Source organism: Dermacentor silvarum, chromosome 3 (assembly GCF_013339745.2).
Source record: "Dermacentor silvarum isolate Dsil-2018 chromosome 3, BIME_Dsil_1.4, whole genome shotgun sequence".
Lineage (NCBI taxonomy): Eukaryota > Metazoa > Arthropoda > Arachnida > Ixodida > Ixodidae > Dermacentor > Dermacentor silvarum.
The window spans coordinates 230,018,937-230,037,739 of NC_051156.1; the positions used below are offsets into that span (position 1 = coordinate 230,018,937).

The following is an 18,803-nucleotide window of genomic DNA, read 5'->3' on the forward strand; positions in this document are numbered from 1 at the left end:
TTGCTTTCCTATAATTACTCCACTTGTGTCAACTTAACTTGTTTCAAAGACTTTACTGACTCACCTGAATAATAAATGTGTAGCAGAAATATCGAGATCAGACAATGTGCGCTGGAAAGTTTAGCATAACGTTAATTTTTCTTATCCCTACGCTACGTGCCTCTCACCATTGTGTAAAAAGGATATGACATTGCAGCTCGAGCTTATTTTGTCGACACTATATCTTTGCCGAGCACTTTTTAGGTTTCTTGTTTTAATCTAGCCGATATCCGAGGTGTGTGTACGGGGTGTGTTAAAAAATCAACCAAACTTTTGCTATAACATCTTTATTACTTATTGTACAACATATTAAAGGGCCCCTAAACCACCTCAGATATTTTTTGAACATTTCAAGTAAACACGCACATCGAGTTCAAAATGCCGTCACGATCAACGATGCCAAACGCTGCAGCGCTACGCGCCGTGGGCGCTCCACAAAATAAAAAAAACAATGCTGTCCTCCTCTCGTGGCCTTTCCGGTATCCCCAGCGGTCTTCACGATGTCAGCAGGGTGCATCTGGTGATGTCTACGGTGGTGACAATGCGCATTGGTCGAACAAGAACCTACGACTTAGTTTGTCTGCTAGCAGGTACGCGCGCTCCCTGCTCTTCCTCGTCGTGTTGCTCGCTTGTGTGCCCTTGCGAATCGGTAATTACAGCCCGCAACGCAAGTGCCAAATCGTTCGCGTTCCAACACAGTCATGCTTAGCGGTCTGATTAGCTGCACGAACAGAGTGCGACAGTGTTGGCCATTCTAGACGAGCGCGCAACACAGGGTCTATAGCGGCACGCTTCGCATGAACACGGGCCGGCACCGCAGCAACAGCAGGTAGCCGAGAAGCGCCGAGTCCACGTCCCCGTTACCGGCACTGTAACTCGCCGCATGCCGTTTGCCATTCGCGAGCCGCCGTTCAACAGCGGTTTTGCTCGTGAACAATGAGATTTCCTTGCCGTACGTAGAGTGCATGAGACCAGGACCCATTTGTGCGGTAGCCTCACCGCCACCGCCGCCGATCGTTCGACGGCGCAGATATCGTCGCTAGGCCTTTTCCGGCTCACTTCAAAGCTAAAACGGACGGCGCTTCGGAATGAATTACAGACGCTCACAAGCCGCAATATTTTCTTACCGTTGTTATCGCTCTTCCCAATAATTGTACACGAAGAAGAAAACACTCGTATGTTAGCGGCGCCGTCGGCTGCTATGCGAGCACAGCCGATCCGGTCGTCTCCCGTCGGTAGCCGTGCACGGCAGCTGAGCTCGACAAGTATCGGAGCTCTCGAGTTCATGTTTAACATTTGACAGTGAATATTGTTCTTTAATGTTTGACAGTGGATATTGTTCTTTAACGTTTGACAGTGGATATCGTTCTTTAACGTTTGACAGTGGATATCGGATACCACGAAATTCGTGATGAGGTCTGAAGGAATGTATAATACAATCGAACAAATATTCATATTCGCACAGCTAAGCTTCCTGGCTTTATTTCATTGCCTGTATGTGTGCTATTATAAATGAGATGGATGTTTATTTGTGTCGAGTTGTGTGCATTTGCAATATGAATCAACAACCTCTTTTGCCGATAGACATAAACTTGTTTTTCTGCAAAAAAAAAACTATTTCTTACATTGTTCGATGATCTATCATTAACTGTATGATCTATGATAAGAGTCGCAGCTTGTAGCATGCAAAGTAATAGTTTGGTTCTTGATGGTCGTATACGTGTATATGAATGTAATAGGGTAATTCTTAGGTTGCACGCGTAAACCAGCAATGTGCCAAGCTTCTGCAGTAAACAGTAGCATTAAAGGGACACTAAAATGGAAAATAATTTCATTACCCTTCCACAATACCGAAAACACTACTCTTACCACGAGGAGCCGCTTGGTAAGCTAGAAAGAAATGAAAAACACACAAGGCAAGAGGCGACGCCACCTTGAAGTTCCCGCACAAGCTCACCGTGACATCATAGATTTTGACAGCGTCTTCTAGGTCCCAGTTAATTCTTTAGTGGTGAAGATTGACTAAATTGTGTTCTAAGGAGCCCAAGACTGAATATGGCAAGTTTCGCAAACTTTTAGGCAGAAGAGGCAGCCATAGCGCTGGCTCTTACTATCCCCTCAACCGCCACTGTCATCAGCGATCTAAATCAGCCGTGTACGACTATGGAGCCGGGTGTATCGGCAGACTGGCTGGAATCATCGCACGCAAATCAGTACTTCAATCAGAAGTTACACTCGTTTGGGCTCCTGCACACGAGGGCCTGCCAGGCAACAAAGCCGCCCATGCCTGTGCTCGAGGTTTCACGAACCGGACACAGACAACACAAGGGGAGGCTGAGGCCGGCGCCTCGCGTGATAGACTGATTACATATCACGACATCTGCCAACACTACACGTCATCTCGACGCACTTTACCCCCTCTCACTCGTCCCCACTCGAGGGAATTGGAAATCTTATGGAGACAACTGCAGACACACGCCATCACTACTCCGTCACTCCTGAATAAACTATACCCTGATCAATTTCTCGATCCCGCCTGCTATTGTTACGCAGCCCCTTATGCTAACTATAACCACATACTTCTAGAATGCCCCGCCTTAAGAGTGTGTTGCTGTGGGGGGCTGCCCTAGGCAGCTCCGAGCCTGGTCTGCTGGACGACGTCCTGCGCTGGGCCGTGGAGGTGATGGGGCTCTACCACGATTAGATGTCTCTGTCGCCTCCCACCCCCGTAGATCCTGCAGGGTTTTAATCCTGACAAACAAAGTTGTTCATTCATTCATTACTGAGCCAACGTGGCCCAAATACGAACAATTACTTTAGAAGTTGTGACGCCACACAGAAGTATTGATGTTAGGGTTTTCGCACGAAATTTAAAAAAAAAATTTACTTTGAGCTTCATTTTCTCTTCTAATAATTTACCTATTGCAGTGTAATTTACGACAGCAGAGTTTTCGAACAATGCATTATCTGTCTAAGTTGATTTATTGTTTTGCTTTAGTGTCCCTTTAAATAAAACATGGCACTGCATCACAGCGCTCACAAGGCATATAGCGTAGCGCAAGGTGCTTTTTCTTTTCTGGAGTACCTTCAGGAGCCAAGTTCTTGCTTGTCACAAGGAAGTGCAGGCGAGCAATGGACTAGCTTGATGACGGTCAGCGTAAATTGAAGTTTGTGCTGTTCACAAGCAACCAGTCCTAAAGGCTTAAACTGGAAAAAGGAAGAAAATCTGCCAGCTGCAGTGCATGCAGCAGTCATTTTCTTACAAACTGCAGCCGCTGCACTTGAAATTAAATTTTATTCTGCTATGTGGCTGTTGATATTTGTCATCGTACTTGCCAAAACGTCTTCAAGCTTCTCACACAGAATCATTTTGTTGTCCATCTTTCAGCAGGTTCACTTCCTCCTTGTGTCCAAATACTCATTACTCACTTGTTCAACATGCATCATTTTCATTCATTCCAATTTGCTTGAAGTGTGTGCAAATTTGGCTCACTGTCTCTTCAGGATTATTTTAGCGACCGGCATCCAGTCGAAGCCTTGCTTGTTTTTTCTGCGGGAGTTCTTCAGCTGGAACGTTGCGTAGCATCGAAGGAACAATGTCACTCATTAGCCGCAGATGCGCCTTCAGAATCTGCATAATTCGCTCAATGAAATGAAAGCAACCCAAGAAAAACAAAGGCTCTCTGGCTGGCTCTGGCAGCCCGTGGGTAGCCAGAAGTGGAAAATCGAAGAGGGCCACTGTTTGCTGAAACCGCGACAGCTATCGACGCGATCATGGACGGCAACCTTGCGGCCCTGAAGGCGAGCAGCCGACGCATGCACCTAGTCAAAATGAAACTACCATTTGCCGCAACAACTGCAGACAAAACCGTGTTCTCTATCGATGTGATTATGAATGACGACTGCGCAGTTACGAAGGCACGCAGCTGACGTGTGTACCGAGTCGGAACGAAGTATTGTTTCATATTCTTAAATTTTTGCGCGCAAAGTATTGTTTGCTGCTACTGCTGCGTACGAAACCGCAGTTGCTATCGACGTGATTATGAATGGTGACTACGCAGTTATGAAAGCATGCAGCCAACGCGCGTACTGAGTAGGAGTGAAATTATCGTTTGCTGCAGCCGCTGCAAAGGTGGCCATTATCAACGCGATCATGGATGGCAACCTTGCAGTTCTGAAGATACGCAGCTGACGTGCGCACCGAGTCAAAATGAAACTGTACACAGTTTGCCACAACCTCTGTGGACGAAACCGTAGTGGCCATCGGCACCATCATCGATGGCGACAAATGGACTTGGTTATGAAATCACGTGGCCACCGCAGTGTTATTCGTGGCGATATAAGCACAAGAATAAAGTAATGGAACGGAAAATAGGGCTGTTTGGTTTACACTAAGCATGGTCTTAAGTAGCATTGACCTGACGAAACACAAACGAATAAGGGAGGCACACACCAAGTGCTATATGTAGTGCTTGGTCTCCAGTCTTTTGTTCTGTCAAGTTAGTGCGACTTAAGGCCATGCAAGAATAAAGGCTTTAAAGGCACAAATAGGCACAACGTGTTCTGGCGTTGCTGTCATTTACATAGATTTTCCGCTGATGACATTCGCGATACGGAAGATGTGGACTACTCTTTTGCGTCGCACAGTCGCGGCTCTCCACGCTCACCGAGCTGTGAAAGGTGTCCAGATGTGCGACCAAATACGTCTGAATTTATGAAAATTTATGAGAGTTTGGTTGCAATAAATAATGCATATGCCTACCGGGACCAGAGGATGAGTCCGAATTAATGAGGGTTGAATTAGTGATGTTTTACTGTATGTGTGTTTGGCTCCCACATGTGGCGAGGTGTCTACTCGTGCACTTTCATTTCCGTTTTCCTTATTCCTACATTCGAATTAAAAATGACAGTTCATTTCCCCTATGCTCTCCCCGACTTCATGATAGAATATGGCAGCGCACTTCTACAGGACGACGGAACATAGAATGAACAAACACAGCTCTTGTGTTTGTTCATTCTGTGTTCATTCTGTGTTTTTGATAGGGGCGAAATGCGAAAACACCCGTGTACTTAGATTTAGGCGCACGTTAAAGAACCCCAGGTGGTCCAAATTTCCAGAGTCCCCCACTACGGCATGCTTCATAATCAGATCGTGGTTTTTGCACGTAAAATAACATAATTTAATTCAGTTATTTTTTTTTTTTTCATTCTGTGTTACGCCGTCATTTTGAAGTGCACTGCCATATTCCATCATGACTAACCTGTCTGTTTGTAATGAACAAAAAATTTAGCCTCTCAGTTCCCTGACGCTCTTAATAAAAAGACGCTGCTTGTATAAACATATTTCAATGCCTTTAGAAATGTAATGAAAACGTATTTGTTTCTTTCCAGCATTTAATTCCGTAGATGCGGCCGCAAGGAGCTCCCAGCTAGCATGGACGACACTAGTCTTAAATGGTTTCTCTCTCCCCCTTTGTGTCTCTCCTGTCCGCTAGCATGTCTTCCGTATAAGGTGTTCAAGTCTCTGTTGTCCCTCTCTCACTTTCTAGATGTCTTGTACACAAGGCCTCTGCTTCGTGTGCAAACTGATGTGATAGTGCAACAACTGCTTCCGTGTGTGCTGCTCACCTTTGCTTTGTGTGATACACTCCTCATCTGTATGGATAAGTACAAATCAATATTGATGCTTTTTACTTTTGGAAGCCTCCTGACTTCTGTCTAATGCCTATCCGATATGTGTGCACCATGGAAAGCTATTGCTGTTGAACTCGTTAGTGACAATGGAAGCCACTGCAGTAGCAGAGAGCCCTGGAGCAACTCGGTGGCAATTATTTCACATTTGAATGCAGCTTGTGTTCAGTGCAGATGGGCTCCACTAAGCTTGACAGTGACCACAAAGGCCACACGTGTCAGGCCGGATTTACACCGCCGTGAAACCTCGCATCTCGTCGTGGCTCATGAGGCAGCACTTCCTCACCCGTTTCTCCTGAAAAATGACATGCCAGTGACTCTGATCAATGCTCTTTAAGGGCCCCTCACCAGGCATTTTGGTTATATGCTGGAAGTTGTGTGCCCTTTGGGGAGCATTCTACCTCAAGAATTTTTCAAATTGGTTCATTAATAGCCAAGATCAAAATATTTCAGTGCCGCGAACCCATGATTTCAGGAGGCGAGTGTCACCGCCACCCTCTTCACTTTCTAGCCTCCGCAAGCAAAATTCCTTCCCTGTATTCTCCCATACCGAACCTGGAGGATCACGTGACGCATGTCATGGGCACCGCCTTTTTTTCTCGCTTTCTTGTTGCGCGTCAGACTTCTACTGACGATCCTCACACGCGAGCTGTTGCATTTGTCTTGTTTTGCGCAGCGCACAATTTTGCGTGCACACCCGACTAGCGGTATACGTCAGCGCTACACGAACACTGGTAAGCACAAGCGGATCACAGAGCATGATCGTGTGCTGGAACACGGTAGAAAATGACAGTTTCGTTGTGAGCGTGCGGGACTGCACAACGTGGGAACAATCAGACGAAACGGAAGTACATCTCTCTTGCTGCAGTGCAAAGTACAACAATGACATGTAGACATTCGGTTTTATTATTTCTCGAAAGTTTAATTTGTCTATTGAAGCAACAGATTAAACAAATTACTGATGTTGCCTTGAATAATTCTTGAAGTCGCATGTCACTACGAGCGACGTCACAGCATTGTGATCTACGTGGGCGCATTAGTGGGATATATGTTGACTCTCCGGCTGGGAGCGCGGCGCCCGCAAAGAGAAGGGCGTTTGCTTTGAAATGTAAGCTCTTTCCACGGCACGTAGCGAGGTCATACTTAGCAGACACGATCATTAGTGCGCATTGTCTGCACTGCACTTGTCAGCTCAAAATGGCCAGACCTGGCGAGGGGCCCTCAGTGGTATTTCATTTTTGAGGTGAAGCCAGCAAAGAAACGCCATCTCGTGATGGATGCTGGTGCGGCAATGGTAACGGGACAGGCGTTTGATGGCGGCTGTGTGAATCGGGCTTCAATCAGGTTAATGCATAACTGGTGCAATTGTGGCCCTCTTTTAAGAATATTGTCTTCTCAAATTATTTCCAGTGGGGGCCAGTCTTGAAGCTTTGTGAGCAAGCAACAAATGACTTGGAAAAGGTCTACACAGAATTGACAGCTGTTACAAGATGCATGAAAGCTGTTTGCATTTCAGTTCATCTGTGATTGGGAAGTTTTATCAAGCTGCACTGCAATGTGATTAACATATAATTATCGGGTGCGTTAAAGGGGACCTCCAGTACAGACACTGAATAGTATTAGGGAAAGCTGCATCATGTCTCGTTTGGTGTCGAACTTTTCAAGTAATTATATAACCTGTAGTGCGAATGACATGTGAGGAATTTGCTCTGCTGATTGAAATGAAATGCTGGCACTGGAATTCCATGTCCACTAGAAAATGTTTTCAGAATGGCTAGAAAAGTTTGCGTTTTCACATCACAAAACTCTATATTGTGTTTGCATGAATGCAACATGACCATTTACTATTGATGCAGGTTTGGATTCTTGAGCTGATGATTTTCAAAGAAGCAGTAGTATTGAAATTTTGATGTGACCTAGCACTGTGCACAGCTACTTAAAAAAGTGTAAACTAGTGGTTGTGCAAAATTATAGTCGGGTACACCTTAACAAGGCAGGAGAGGCCCCACCCAGATGTGTCCGAAGCGCAGCAACCGACTGCCTCCACGACTAAAGAAATAGTCCCTCTGATGTGACTCGGCCCAGTTTGAAGCGTGGGCTGCCATATTCTTCGGCAGCGGCGACACCGGCCGTCCGGCTATGACGTCAGTCCATAGTGCGCGCCCATTAAGTGGAGGCTTCTGTGTGCATCTGCCTTTGAGGGGCAAATGCCGCTGCCTTCTTAAGTTGTACCCGACTATAGTGTCCATTTTGTTTCGTAGCTTCTCATTGCTACCTGGATGACCACTGCTCATGTTGCATGCCAGCAGAGAAGTCCACTCTTCAGGAGTGGCATTACTTTAAAGATAGCTTGTCTCCATAAACTTTTTGGTGGTTAGCATAGCCGGGGGTAAGGACGCTGCTGATTGCACAAATGAATATGGCTGTGCGCTTTGTAGAATACCCAGCAGCATGCCATTTTATGATGGTGGGAATGGGGCAGTCCCACTTGTACGGATGTTCAAATGATGGTGCTGATGGATGACTACACTTACTGGTTCTCTAGCACAGTTATTGTCCCAGGGACATTTTCATATTGCATTCCAGAATTGAGTCTCACTGAGGTAGCCCCATTTTCTGATGACATATGATTTTAAAACGGCCACACAGTGTGTTACTGAAATGAATTGTAACAATAGCGGACATGCACATAGCATTGGAAACATGGGGGACAATTTGCACTGCTAACAATTCAAGTGACATCACAACTATGGTTTCGAACGGAACCCAAAGCGATATTCTTTGAATGTGCCCGAACCTGAACCATAGCTGAACCAAAAGAAAATAACAGTTACAGTTTCATGCCGAACCGGTGAAAGCATACAGGGTGCTCACTGGCATATATGTCATTTATGGGTGCTCAATCGATGAGTGACTCTTTGAAATAATTATTTCTTCAGTCGGCACACCCCACTAGCTGATTGTTATGACTCTCGATTTGCATTGTGTGCAAGAATGCAGATGGACCTAAGCAGAGACGCTTGCACTTCCAAACTCGGCAATGCTAGTTCTGTCCCACGGGCAAAACTGTTTCAGGGGCTCCGCAGAATCACCGTTTCTGTTGAAGCTCTCAATTTGGCAGTTATAGGTCAGCTTGCTACTATTACTAGATAAAACCGTAAAACTCGCATGCCGGGATACACGGAGAGCAAAAATGACGAGATGGGAAAATAGGAAAACCAACGATGTGGCTTCTTGTATCAATAACATTTCCGTTTCTAATATGAATGCAGTCACCATCTTAGTGCGCAGCAGCAACAGCGCTTAACGGTGCGGTTATTGTGCTTTTTGTTGCATGCCATGGTTCAACATTCATTTGGTGCTTCCAAGCAGATTACTGCGCTCTTTGATTTTTCAAATCTTTCCTGGAGCGCAATGTGTGTGATTTGGACTCCACATTTAATCAGTACAAGACTGCGCAAGAAAGAATGTCATGATATTTCGCACCAACTGTTCATCATTCAGAAACATCAATGTCCTCACTTGCTTTTATTTTTTAAATAGAAAACTCAACGAGATGTCAATTGCTAGCTTCTTTCTTTTCTATACTACACAGCCTACAAACTAGAAGTGTGGAGTTGTAATTTATGTTATACAATGTGACTGTCATGCTCTCTGCCACAAAGAAAAAGTGTAAAAGAAAGAAAATGGATACAGTATAGAACAACGCCGCCACTGTTCGCGTTGTGAGCATCTCAATGCCTGGATCTATGCTGCATCCTCAAGGCAAGTTCTTGTACTATAACAGTGGCAACAACAGTTCTTGAAGTATACAGGGAAAAAGACTGGTGCAAAAACAGAGATGCCCACAAACAGCCATCAAATAAGCATGTCTCCTCTTAGGCAGCCTATGAATTTGCTGCCTCAATTTAGACAAAGCAATTGAATATTTGACCCATCTCAACGCATTTGCATTCTGTCAAAATGATGTGCGATGCTGTAGTATTGCCTTTAGACTCTTGCAACGAGCACTACACTCTACTAAATGCATCCGGGACATGCCCTTCCCCCTTTTCATTACTTTTATTGTTATTGTGCACCAGATGTGTCTGTATTGTATCACATCTAGTGTACACGTATCAAATGTAAACAAGCCTTTTGTTGCCGAACAGACTCCATGAAACTTTTCGTTTCAGTTTTCTTTTTTTTTTAGAAATTGTGAGTATACGATATCCAATTGTTTTTCTCAAATATTCATATTCGATTAGAAAATTTCGCTATTTGAACGCCCTGATGAATTTCTACTGTGGCCATGGGCCAGGGAGCCCATTTCTTCCACCCCCTGACAAAACCTGCTTGTGCACCGTGCGGCCACATTAATATAGTACTTTCTAGCTTGTCGACATCATAGGGCAAGATAATATTTACTGTGCCGAACCGATTCGCAAACCAGTTTGCCAATCGTTCCAAAATTTTATTTCTTTGAACCTAACTGGAACGAAATCTGAGCGTGTTGAACCCGAGCTCGAACCAAATCGCTATTTTTTAAGTTTGACACCCTGATCACAGCCACCAAAGGCTCTTGCACCAAGTGTTGCTCCTTTTAGCAAACGTAGTGTTCTGATGTTGGAAGCTGGGCTAGTATTGCAGCACCTTAGAACCTACAAAAGAAGACTGGGCAGTGCTGTCGCTGGAAATGCCCCGTAAGCACAGTGGTGAGATGATTGTGACGCTGTCTATACTGCAGGGCAAGCCAAAGTGCCGGAAGCATAGCCTGCTTTTTATTGAGGCTTGTCCACGAGGGTTAGCACACATCCAGTTTCACTCAACCTGGGGTATTGAATCTTAGATTTGTAGTCGCAAAGCTTTTTCAATAACTAGAGCTGCTTGACCTTGACAAGTGGTCATAAACTTGCAGTCGGGGCTTTACAGTATAGGTGGTGTTCAAAACATGTCCATAATGCGCTTCTGTCACAAAAGCATGGCGTTCGAGGTTACTCTTAGAAATGCAATGTTGTAGAAAGCCACCTCTGTTAGCAGTTGCTGTAGCTTGCCTTTCTGCCATGCAAAGTACTTCTGCTGACACTGACCTTAGGACACCACTTACAAACCGGTGCTTTGTTCACATTTGTTGATGTATTGCATGTACAATAAGACACCAGTGACAGAAATTTATGAAATATGCCGCCTCATACTCGGTCTACATTTGTTGAATGTTGGGCTTTCGCAGAGCACTAGTATGCACGTGTATTGCGTGCATTTGAATTAGAAATATTTTAGGAGGACTTGTTTAGGACCTATAGTACTTGGTGCCAACTTCAATGTTCAATACAAACTATGCCCACAACACCCTCTGCTGTTCCAAAACAATTCATGAGGGCCACCAGTACTCTAGTTTGCTTCTGCCATGGCATCACGTGAATGAGCGAATATAGTTGGCTGGTGTACTTGCCACTGCATTATTGGGTTGTCATAAACTATAGTTGGTGCATAGTCAGTAAAGCACGACTGCAGGCACTATGCGAGAAAGGGGGCACAGTCTGTCTCCTCATACGCAATAGTTAATTTATTGAATTGATGCTCCTCGGTTTTTGTCATCTTCCTTTCCTGTAACAGCTAGGTGCTCATTATGGGTGCCCTCAGATGAGGGTAGTGTGTAGTGTCTGTAGTTATGCATTATTGTAAGTGAACTTGTTCATAGTGTAATGTGGCATGTTATTTCCTGTTGACCACATGCTGCTACCCTTGACCTGCCCTGTAGATGACTGTTTTCTGAGAAACATGCTTACTATGGTTGTCTGCTGGTTTAGTGGGGTATTCACGCCCACTTACGAAAACGGACTACACAAAATACTGAAAACACATAACTTACCTGCCAATACCTGCTGCACAGTTACACTATTTGTTTGGTTTAGTTGCTTCTTTAGGGTTTCCTATAAATGGTGTGGGCACTATTCATTTGCTCAGACCTTGTATCCAAAGCACTAACACTTGCTGTGTAATGCAACCAGTACAGTATTTGCCTTGTGACTATTTTGTTGTTGAATTTTCTATAGGATGAAATGCAGTTTGTTGTATGATAGTTCCATTACAACCAACACAAGCGCACAACTGACTTTTCAGGGTGAGTGACAGCAACACAGTGATGTGAGTAGTATTTGTGAACTTGGTCTCTTTGTTCCAGTGGCTATTACTCTTTGATTGACTGAGTGGCATACTGTTCCAAAAGGCTGATTTTCACCGAATGCTAGAACCTGTGTTCGTCAACAGGCTGTGGAAAGGCTGAATGGCTTCTTTGTTAGCGCATAAAAATTGTGCTTCATTGACCATCTTATTCTCAGTATCCATGTTAGGAGTGGTACAGTCTGGAACAGATCATGTCAGATCTCCAAAAAGTTTCCCTTATCATAGACACTGATTGTACCTATATGTATGACCACGGAGTATTCAGTCAGTAACAATAATGTACAGAGCCTGTATATATGTTGTTTGCAGTATGAAAGCATGAGCTCAGTTTGGTTTGAGGTGTCCATATAAGAAGCTGCTTTCAAGCATAAATGGGACATGCTGTCAGCCCATTTCATGTTTGTTCATCTTAGTGAGCTTGATTCATTGTTCTGTTGCTATAAACTGTAACAGTCAATGAGAAAACAAACCAAATGGGGCCCCACATGGTTTTTTGTTCTTGTTCCTAGGAGCACTGCGTGGTGTTGTCTTGGCACCAGCTTGCTTTGTACTCAGCAAAAATAGGGTGTTTGCCTTGAAGACTCTGCAGTGCATTGTTCGTCACCAGTGCAGCTGTACAGCATTTTGTTTAATGGTAGCACAGCTCTGGTGTGCACTACATGTTCTCGTGGATGCGTTGTCTATAGAAGTGCATTGTTGAGCCTCGTACAAGCAGCTTTTAGCAAGTAGTGCCCTTTTAATGTTCACGGTGCTTCCCTCTTGTTGGGCTGTTGAGAGCGAAAGCTGTTTGCCGTCCAGTTTGTTTGGCCATGGCTTATCTGCAACACAATAAAAAACATAAAAGGCCAGCTGCATCTCGAGCCATTCCTGATGACCAGGACATACGGCATCACCATGAATACCTTCCAACTATCCCAATCATGTTGAGCTACTGTGCTTGTGGGTCATGCTGTTTACGTGCTTTCTTGCTTCCCCAGTTCAGCATGTCATGTTCTCTTGCCATCATTTGTGCAGTACTTGGGATGGCCTAGTGCCCTGGACATGAACTGAAAACTTTTACTGCGCCATTGAGGGAAGACCTATCAGTGGCTTAAACATGATGTTACACAAATTTTGTATGCCAGTTTTTTGTTCAGAACATGCTGTGATTGAGCATGGTGAAAAGGACAGTATCTGAATGTATGTACCACAAATATATTCTGTCAAATAGAACACAGTGTGTGCTTTGTCTTAATCCTATGTGAGTACCCCTGCTTATAGTGTGCGCTTTTGTATTTCAGTGTGCCCATAAGTTTGTCAAATGAAGAATCACTCAGAAGTTTTGAGTAATTAGACATTCCTGAAAGAAGCATTGGCAAATGTGCATCATCATTCATGTACCTTTGACTTTAACACTGCAGGGTTGGCCCTGCATTATGAGTTGTTCGAGCAACTTGAAGCTACCCTTTCTCTGTGCATCCACCGTGGACACGGTTAGCGTAGACTCTGTTGTTGCTCACCAAGGATACACTAGTGGCCAGATAAGAGCAGTCTAACCTCGATTTATGAAGTTACGTCCGATACGAAAATAAGTTAAATGTCGATATAACGAACTTCTTTAAACGAAATCCTTGATAACAAACTTTTGAAACAACTCTGCTGATTGAAATGAGAAATGTTTTTCTCATTAAACGTGAATTTATATTTTGAATTCATATACCACCTGACCTATTAGTGTACGCTAACATTGGTGTAGGCGGTTCTTGCTCTTTTTAGTATTGAAATATAGCACACTTTTTTCCGCTATAAGCTTTTCCTAACTTGCGATGTGCAGATAGGCCTTCGTTTTCGGTGAGATGGCGTGGCTCGTCTATCGACAGAATCAACACCTAAAAAAACTATGCCTGGAATGTGAGCCGCGAACTCGCTGCCTTACCCTCGGATTTTTCTCTCGCCCTCCGGTTAAAGCCCCTATACATAGTTTGCACGTGACGTCATATCCGCCGCCTGCCCCGACCGTCCGCCATCGCTAGGCACCTCGCTACTAGCCGCTGGCCCGCTGCGTTTGTGTTCGGCGTTCGTTTCTACGTGTTAGCGCCGCGTGTTTGCTATCGTGAAAGCTTTGCGATGGCAAAAGTCAGGAGCCCTGAATTTTGCCCTTTCTACATGGACGAGCTTGTAGGGCCGACGCGGGTTCGCTACAAAGAAAAGGTCGGAATGTGCGACGGCGTGGACCCATACTACCTGCACGTTGGCGTGGATACCACAGCCGGCCACGACGTACGTGGATATTATTATCTTGTCCCGTCCACGAGCTACGTCACGTTGAACGAAATAAAGGCTTACAAATCGCTGAAGGCGCACAATTCACGAGCGGTTGGGTGAGGAAGGTGGCAGCGAAGCGCCTGGTCCACGGAGCAAGAAACCTTTAGGAGTGGAAACTCCGCCAGTTGCGGCGACCAGATAATGTCACAAGCCCGCGGAGCCACTATCATGCTGGCGGCACCTGGCGACTGAGAAAGAAATTACCGCCGTCTTGGTTGCCAAGGCAACCGGTCACATGTGTTTCTCTCGTTCGCGGCCGCGCGCGTTGCTCCCGTTTGGGCGCGCGCCTCACAACTTCTACTGAGGGCACTCACGCATCCCACCTGCATTCCATCTTAGGCTAGAAATTTCCGAACAAGAGTACACTGCACGTATCAGCGCTGTTAGTATTACGGCCCTCGAACAGACACCGACAAGAACAGTTACTGTTTGACTTAAAGGCCCACAAAAACAACGCTACGGCGTGCACGCTGAAGCGAACGCCGAACGCCTGTGTCGTCTACTTTGAGCGCGGGAGACGCGGGCGCCGCCGAAGAGAACGCGCCCGAGCGGCACCGCCGATCCGCCGGGCTGCTGCTCTTTTTTTTTCGCTGCTGCTTGCATGACGTGCCGCAAGGCGCCGCCACTGCATGCGCCCCCGTCGGCGCATAATAATGTGACGTTATCTGGTCGCACGCGAGCGCCCGCGCTGACGGGAGTTTCTACTCCTAAATAATCTTCCTCCGTGGCCTGGTCTTACCATCGTCCTCGGCGAGGTGAGTCAATGAAAGCATATGTTTCTTGGCGCGCGGCAGAGAAAACTATCTCAGTATTTTTTGTGCTGCTTCATTCAGGGAAAGCTTTCTTGCCACAATGGTTCACCTATATGCACTTTTTCCCCAAGCTTCAAAACGTGTGTACGTTTCTTTTGCGAGTTTTGGTTTAGAGTTCGGTGCATGTCCGTGCATGTGAATTTTGTTGCGTTAAATAGAAGTACCCCACTATATTGAAAGCATGCAGACATTCAAATATTGCTTAGCATATCGCTAAGCGAAGCACACATACCAAGAAATGACGATGCGAAGCAGTTTGTAGGCCGTTAAAGAAATAAAATTGGGGTTTTCCGTGCTAAAATCACGATCTAATTGTGAAACACGCGGTAGTGGAGGGTTCCGGGATAATTTTGACCACCCATAGTTCTTTAACGTGCACTACAACACAAGTACACGGGCGTTTTTCAGAGCGGTAAAGGCGACTAAGCGTGTGGGAGCGGGCGGTCACCAACCAGTACGGGGCTTTCGCTGCCGCCCTTTTACGATCATGCGTGATGTTCAGTGTTTTGGCGTGTTATATACTTGCCCGAAACAAAGTGACGACACGCACGTTGTTCAGGTCCTTCCGATTTTCTGGGAAAGCCACAGGCACCGACGTTTCTCCGACAGCATTCTTGTGCGTTCGCACTGCCATGTTATTACGTTTGGTGTGGACCTACGCCCGGTTCTGCGTAGCTCGGCTTTGCGGCACTGGTACTTCTTGTGCGGCAACCGAAAATCGCGCAGATTGGCATGATCACGACGCGAGATGGAACTTCGGATCAACAACGCGTCAGCGCGCGCAGCCTGCCCCAGCACGCTTCCGCAGGCCCGCAGGTGCCTAAAGATGGCGGACAGGCTCGCGGACCGGTGCGGAAGTGACGCACGTGCAAACTATGTATATATAAAAAGTAGCGCCATCCACTTCCCTCCTCCTCCGTTCCACTATCGCGCTCGGCGCGACCAGCGTGATCGAGGCGCGATATCGACAGTGGCGCCGCCTGCGTCGGGCCTGCCGTGGCAGACGACAGCTAACGCGCTACCAGAGGAAATCCGAGGAAAACTTCGATCGCGCCCTGCGGAGACGTTTTTGAGGCGCGATTTTGCTTCGTCAGTCAGTAACTGATCTTAATAATGCCGTTTTGGAAGTAGCAACGCGACGATGCGAGACGGCGCAAATATCTAGTGTGCAGCAAGCGTTTGTGCACGCCGGATGGTAATCAAAAAAAGCCTTTTGCCCTCGCCTTGTCGGTTGCGGCAACTTAAGGCGCAGCAGCATGCCATCACAACGAAGTTCTTGTCCCTAACACGTTTGATCCGTTTGTGCGTACAGCCCTTTCGTCGCACAGGCCCGAGAATGGCAGTCGGAGCGCGCTGGAAAGAAAAAAATATACAAAAGCGCGACGCGAACTTCCACGTGACACGGATTGGCCAATGGGGGAGCGGAGGAGGCTGGGGCGACAGGAGGTGGCTAAGAGAGGGCGAGGAGGAAGCGCCGGGGTGAGCGCGGTGGCGGCAAGATCTAAGAATGGCGCTACTTTTATAAATATAGGGGTTTTACCTATATTTATAGGTAAATCCCCACAACGCTCCCCACAGGCGCTCCCCGCAGGCGCTCCCCACAGGCGCAACTTTTATAAATATAGGGGTTTTACCTATATTTATAGGTAAATCCCCACAACGCTCCCCTTCTCCGGTATAGTGGGGAGCGCCTCTGGCGGTCGCTCCTTGTAAACATGCTGGCGCGCGGCCGCCGTGAGCCGAGCGGCTGGCTTGTCGCGAGCAGACGACACCTCGCCGACCGTGCGTTCTCACCGCTGCTATATGCAGACGACGACACTCAAGTGGTTTCTTTATCGCTGTTGTGAGATCATACGAGTTACCTTACGGGGCTTTTTTTTTTATTGCGATAGCAATTATATGGACACTTCCACCGGATTTCTGCCGTCGTCGTCGCCGTGAGGTTCCGTATAGATAAAACCTTCGCCGCGCGCCGTATGCCCGAGCGGAAACGTGCGGGCACGCACGCTGTCACGGAGAGTGAACGCACTCAATCTCCCACGCGCAAGCAAGGAAGCGGGAAGCGAGCGCCAGAGGGAGGGGGGGGGGGGGGCGCACTTCTACTCTGCCAACAACCGCGCGCGTCGCTCGCCCGCACCGTCTCTTATCTCCACACGGCTCTCACCTTTATGCGCCGTGCATTCGCCGCTTAGTTTGCGTTGAAGCGATAGACCGCACGTACCTTCGCCCGCTGCGGCGTATATGCGCTTGCTGCCAGCGTTTTGACAGTCGTTGTGTGCAGTCATTCAGTGTGATCTATTCATGTTTGTTTGCTCGCGCTCACACCACAGTTAGTAATAGTCGGGCCACATTTTCCAACGCACGCTACACATGCAATGCTGCCCGGATCGGCAGTGCAGCGCTACAGGTGTGTCCCTTCGCACGCGCTGCCCACGGTAGAGTGACCTAGAATATACCCACGGGAAGCGCTTCTCATCAACATGATGATGATGATTTATTGGCATCCCCTTTGAAACGGGGCGGCGACAAATAGTTACCTAGCCTGCTTGATTTAATCAGGTATACTATACATGTTCTTTATCTAGCATTTTTGTATACCTCTCATTATTTTTTCTTTTTCAAAAATTTACCTTGTACCGCTGCCTATGATTTTAAGAGATCAGGTCGTATCCATCTTTTCCCTGCTTTTTTTTCACCAGTACTCTAATCGTCTCTTGCTGATCTCTACGGCTGATCTGTTTATGTTTCTTTCCACTTTAAACCCAAGCGCTTCTGGGAGTTGCACGTTACCTACGGTTCTCGCTGGGTGGATCCCGTCGCATTCCATTAGGATGTGCTGAGTGGTCTCTGGATCTTTACTGCAGCATACACATGTCTCATCTAGTTGCAAATATTTGTTCCGATATGTTTTCGTCCTTAGGCAACCGGCTCGAGCCTCAAATAGCAAGGCACTGCCCTTTGTGTTATCGTACACATTTTCTCTTCTAATTTCTTTCTTCTCATTCTTGTAAATCTCCATTGTCCTTTTCGTTTCCATTCTTTGCATCCAATTCACGGTCTCTATTTCTCTCACTTTCTCTCTGATGACCCTTGGTTGTCTATTTACAGTTTCGACTTGGTTGCCAACTTCCTTGAGCTCTTCCTCCATTCTGTGTCCACGCTTTTCATGTAGAGATACTTGTGCACTTTAGCCGCCCATTTATTTTCATCCATGTTCCTGAGCCTTTCTTCAAAACTAATTTTGCTTTGTGCTTCTCTGACTTCAAAAGAGGCCCAACCCATGTCACCATGCACTGCCTCATTTGTCGTATTACCGTGTGCTCCCAAAGCCAACCGGCCTACTGATCTTTGGTCAACTTCCAAACCCGCCAATATATCCGATTTTAAGCATATAATGGCATTTGCGAATGTTAGCGCTGGCACCATTACTCCTTTTCAGATTCCACGCACTACCTCATACTTATTGTGGCCCCACAGTGCTCTGTGCTTCATTATTGCTGCATTCTGCTTCCTCTTTATTTTCAGATTATCTTGGTGGTTGCTTGAGTAATTCTTTCCTTCGTTTATGTGTACGCCGAGGTACTTATATTGCTTCACTATGGGTATTACTTGCTGTTGAATTGACACCACGAAGTTACTCGTGTGTTCATTAAAGATCATAATCCCTGATTTCTCTGTGCTAAACTTAAGCCCTAGATTTTTCGCTGCGTTCCCACAGATATTCGCAAGTATCTGTAAATCATTTTTATTGTCCGCTAGTAGCACAATGTCGTCTGCGTACATCAGTCCAGG

General features: G+C 46.3%; 1 protein-coding gene across 5 annotated transcripts in view; it reads left to right on the forward strand.

The window, feature by feature from the left end:
* LOC119446843 (tyrosine-protein phosphatase non-receptor type 11-like) overlaps positions 1-13,107 on the forward strand; it is a 197,206-nt gene extending 184,099 nt beyond the window's left edge. For 3 of the 5 annotated variants that reach the window (XM_037711408.2, XM_049664956.1, XM_037711407.2), the window contains one exon: positions 5,431-13,107. The gene's annotated coding sequence lies outside the window, so the exon portion shown is untranslated. The remainder of the gene's footprint in view (positions 1-5,430) is intronic. The other 2 variants (XR_007466205.1, XR_007466204.1) reach the window with 2 other exon arrangements.
* The last annotated feature ends 5,696 nt before the right edge of the window (positions 13,108-18,803 follow it).